The 5,452-nt window shown below is 36.4% G+C and overlaps 1 pseudogene; it reads right to left on the bottom strand.

Annotated features, from left to right (window-relative positions):
- Nucleotides 1–2,009: 2,009 nt before the first annotated feature.
- The window catches only part of LOC148692844 (uncharacterized), a 9,194-nt pseudogene continuing 5,751 nt past the window's right edge, over nt 2,010–5,452 (bottom strand).

A 5,452-nucleotide genomic window follows, 5' to 3' on the forward strand; every position in this document is an offset into this window, starting at 1 on the left:
AGATCCAAGAATTTGGTAAACTTCCGCTCTTTATACTGTTACTTCAAGAGCAATTTAGAGATATAGAAGGTTGAGAAAGATTTTCTTCCAGTTGAAATTCGATCGGATATAAACTTTAGAATTGTACTTCATGGACGTAAAGGTTTCAATCATGTTTTTCTTTAGGCAAGAATTCATCTTTGCATGATTTGGAACGGTCCATAGCGAGTCAAGAAGCCATGGAGTCCTCGGCAGTTATATACTTCCATTTGATATGCTTTAGGCATAAGTGTTCAAATAAAGATCATGGCAAAGGCTTATTAAGCTCTTTCACCCCATAACTGACTCCAATAATTTCGCAACTAGTCGTAGTTAAGCAGGGTGTCACGTCTTGTATCCATATAAAGTAGTTTCTTGTTCGAAACTTCCAAATCAGTAAAATCGAACTTGTTACGGTTCGACAATACATTGAATGGTGGAAACAAGAATGTGATTGGTGTTTTAGGAAATAAAATTTCCATAAATATCCAAGTTAGAACTTGCAGGTTCTAAGACATGGTTTGGTTTAAACGGATTTAAGCATGGAGAACGTTGGGTCTTAACATGAGTGTTGCGCGTTAAGAAACTTCAAGTTTCTATAGCATTTTTTGGAAACTTCGGGTTCATAAGTATGAACTTCAGGTTTATAGACAAACGCAATATATACAAGACATAATATATAACAAGCAAAAGAAAACAAATATATGCGAATAGGTCTTTAGGGCCTAGGATAGTTATTTAATCAATTATTGGTCTTCGGGCCAATGGGAAGAATTGGGAGAAGACCTAATTTTTTTTAAAGTCTACATTAACTCGAAATCAAAGCGAAGACCTAGTTTTTTTAAAGTCTACCACTGTACATTAACTCAAAATTATACTTTTGGTCCTTAAGCTAGCACAAATACTGAAATCATAGTATTGTGATTTGGTAATGGAATTTGTACTGGGCCATAATCGGCTAATGTTCATCGGAGTTTAACAAGTACTAATCAGTTGTTTCCTTGTTGATGGTTTTCTTTGCTTGGAAGATAATCATTCTAAAGACGCAGCTATAGTCCTGATATTCAAGGCTAGCCCTGGTCCAGTGCAATTAGGGTGACAGCTTGTGGCCCAAAAAAACGAGGGCAACCAAAAAAAATTATGTTGATTCATAAACATATAAGGTTTTGTTTTGTTTTGTTTGGAATATATAATAAACGTTCATGATAGTTATCAGTTTATCTTAAATCAGGGTCGTCTCTGAGATTTCGAGAGCCTTATGCGAAATTTATAAAAGGAGCCATTTTGAAGACAATCTTAAAAAAAAATTGAACTTCGTGGTACTTTTTCTTTAACAAAGAACCTATCAACAACTTGTTTTTTAGGCTGAGTCAGTTGTTCAACTTTTTTTTTTCCTTTGGTGTTTTATGTAGCTAAATGACTATTTTCTAGTAGGTATCATCTTTTATATCTCAAACAAGATCACAATTAAATTATAGTAAGTATGAACAATAAAACCTCATAGTCCGCAATGTGTGTGCGTATAATGGTTTTTTTCTTACTGATCCCTCTTACTATGATGATTACTTGATTTATTTTTTTATGAGTTTTGCCCTGAAAGTAAAAATAAAAATAAAAATAAAAAACCGAAAAAAACCAAAACCGAACCGGAAAAAACCGAAACCGAAAAAAACCGAACCCAAAAAAAACTGAAAAAAAAAAAGAACCGAACCGAAATTTCGGTTCGGTTTCGGTTTTGGCAAAAAACCGAACCGTTTTGAACCGAACCCAGCCCTAGATTTTATGGTGGAACCTCAACTTTCTTCGTGGCTTTCTTCAAATAGTAACGTTAAATTGCAAGATCCGTATAGCATTAAACACACAAATGAACTAAGGGAAAGCTTAATCACACGACCAGGTTATTACTGCATGCTTCTACTTGGTTATTGATAGCCTAATAATATAAACAGTGTTCAACAGCAACATAAGGTAATAAAGGAACACGCATATCCCTATAGAATCGTTAAGATTAGTAGATTAGTTGGGGAGATTATAATTAGGAACTTGCCTGCAATTGTCAAGGAATCTTCAGCCAGATCAGGAACTTGAAGCACATCCCCTTCAAAGGTACGAAGCAAAGCAAAAGCTGAAATTGCCACGTCTATATTCTTTTTCCTCTCAAAACGATTGATAGACAGAAAATTTAGTCTGGAATGAAAAAACCGAAGCAGGAAAAAGAAACAGTAAACTACCAGATGAATTGGCGGGTTCATTAAACTGGTTCACATTGACAGCTCGATAAAGAACAGCTGGCTGAATTCCTCTATCGTCAAGATGCTTAAATGTTTTTGCAAACGTAGATGCTGTGAATTTGCTGTTATGCCATTCCTGTAGGAGTGCCAGTATTTATCAAAAAGAAAAAGGAAATATAGTAAGGAATAGTGGTATAGCCGCAACAAAATAACACTGAAAAATGCACAAGAAAAATTAGATGATGTCATAAACCCGAGATATGGAATCAGACCAGTTGTCATTTCTTCTACGAAGTCTATGGGTTTTTTTATATATCCTCCTCAAAACAGTTGTGTGTTGAGCCAGCAATAAATCCGGAAAATGACAATAAAAGAAAACCTGGACAGAAAGATGTAATGCATTAAACAACTCTACTACGGTACTACCAGAAGCTACCAGATCACAATTTGTACGAAATAAGTGCATATACGTTTGTTGCCTTCTTAAGCTTCAGCAGTGCAATGTGACATAGAAAAGACGGCTAAACAGCCAAAATGGTTTCTGAGATTTGCATAACACATCACTTTGGTTCCTAAGATTGAAAATCAATAGAAATGGTCCTTGAGATTGTCCACCATAGATTGTCCACCATCCATCATTTTGGTCCTTACGTTAAAAACTTCATTAAGTGTCTTGGTACTCTTGGCCGGAAGTTTGGGCAATTTTCAAAGCTTCATAACTCAATCATTTCTAAACCAAATTCGACCCATAATATATCAAAATGAAGATAGGAAAGTGTAGAACAAGATTATACCATTTGTAACCCAATTGTTTCCTAATATGGCCGGAAAATAGCCTCAAAGTTGACTGGTCCGCGAGAAAACTGGAAAACTCGCCGGAAACTGAGTAAACTTTAAACATTCATAACTTCTTCAATACTCAATGAAATCAAGTGATTCAAAAATTAAAATCATACTTCTCAACGAGACCAAGAGAAGGGTACCTTTATTGGTGGTTAACCCGTGGTGGTTTGGCCGGAACACGGCTCGAAATTTGCTAACTCATTATCGAGTTAGCCAACTTTCGAGCCATTTTTCGGCCAAAACACGATGAGTTAGCTCTCATGAAAGGTACCTTTCTCTTCCTCTCGTCAAGAAGTATGATTTTTGTTTTCGAATCACTCAATTTCGTTGAGTATTGAAGAAGTTATGAACGTTTAAAATTTACCCAGTTTCCGGTGAGTTTTCCAGTTTTCCCGCAGACCAGTCAACTTTGAGGTTGTTTTCCGGTTATCTCCGGCAACCATTGGACTTCAATTTGGGTATAATTTTGTTCTACACCTTCCTATCTTCATTTTGATATATTATGGGTCAAACTTGGTTAAGAAATGATTGAGTTATTAAGCTTTGAACATTGTCCAAACTTCCGGCCAAAAGCTCCAGGACACTTAATGGAGTTTTTAATGGAATGATCAAAATGATGGATGGTAGACAATCTCAGGGACCATTTTGGCTATTTAGCCATTATGACCAAGGGTCTCAAAAGACAAGGGGTAGTAACCTGGGATATCACTCAACCAGTGGCAACGAACTCGCTTGACGTCTCTACGAGTATAGAACTTGGAAATCACTCAACCAGGGACAACGAAATTACTCACGTCGCTAATCATGGATTTGCTCAACACGACCAAACCTCACTCTTGATTTAAGTAAGGAGAAAACTCTCTTCTTATATTACTTTTCTTTTTAATTCACTAATTGGCTACCTTAAAGATACATTTGGAGCCCCTTAAATTGGGAGATTACAAAGCATTGGTAGAGTAAATATTTAATAATAGGATAGTTACTAGGCAACTCATAAAAGAGAAGGTGACAAAAAAATTTGAGAGATGAGAAGTCACGAAAGCCTTAAATGTATTTGTTCTTCATGCACTGCATCATTCTTGTCTTCTTGAAAAAAAACTTATCCTGGAGTTTCCTTTGATTTTTTTTTTCCTCGATCTTTTGGATGACCTTTCAATTTTTTTTTTTTACAGAACAGCCACAATAGCAAAAGCAAATCCAAAGCTGTCAAGTTGTTCCGTCCCACAAAATATTCCTTTGAACTCCACTTCCATGCATGCTATTCCAAAGCAAGTACACCATAGTTACTCTTTATGAAGCTGCATGTAAAATGTTTCCGCCATTGTACTCATATTATGTGGATAACCCCAATCCACAAAGCCTTCATCTCCTAGCAGAAAATAAACTTCTGGATGAGCCACATCAACGGTATACTCGTCGTCATCATCATATTTATCATAAATTGGTGGAGAATTCCAATCGACAAAACTAATCTCTTCAATGATGTGATCTTGAAACAGATTGATAATCATAGCCATGATCTTTAACTGCAGTGGAAAACCGACTCTGATGCCACTTGACGTAGAAAAGACCAAGGGTCTCAAAAAGACAAGGGGTAGTAACCTGGAAATCACTCAACCAACGGCAACGGATTCTCTCGACATCTCTACGGGTACAGAATTTGGGAATCACTCGACCAGAGGCAACGGAATCACTCACATCACTAATCGTGGACTCATTCAACATGACCAAGTCTCACACTTGATTTTAAGGAAGGAGAAAACTCACTCTCTTCTTGGATTAATTTTAATTCACTAATTGACTACCCTAAAATACATTTGGAGATCTTTAAATAGGGAGATTACAAAGCATTGGTAGAGTACATATTTAATAGTAGAATAGTTACTAGGCAACTTAATTAAAAGTTATGGTGACAATTAAAGGTTTTGAGAGATGAGAAGTCACTAAAGCCTTAAATATATTTGTTCCCCATGCACTGCATCAGGATGACAACTGAAACCTGATCTGCTAGTATTACATCAAACGATGGCCACATGACCAGCATGCAGAGAGCAACAAAAAGGCACCGTATACATGCACACAAAGCATTGAGTCGACAGAATATATGTCGGGGTAGGAAGGCACCGTATAAAGTAACTGGAAAGACACCTGTGAAACCAAATGACAGTAAAACATCAAACAATGCTTGATCTTGAATGACAGTTGATCAACGCGAAACTGACAGAAAGTAAAAACGAAAGAAAGGAAAACATATTCTATTTGTTCCCACTTTTATAGATTCCCAAACGGCCTAAAGGAAGTGAAACGTATAAACCCCCTTCTCATCCCAAGGCCTAACATCCATTTACATACGTAATACC

Source organism: Pyrus communis, chromosome 11 (genome assembly GCF_041283825.1).
Source record: "Pyrus communis isolate YQ-2024b chromosome 11, ASM4128382v1, whole genome shotgun sequence".
NCBI classification, from domain to species: domain Eukaryota; kingdom Viridiplantae; phylum Streptophyta; class Magnoliopsida; order Rosales; family Rosaceae; genus Pyrus; species Pyrus communis.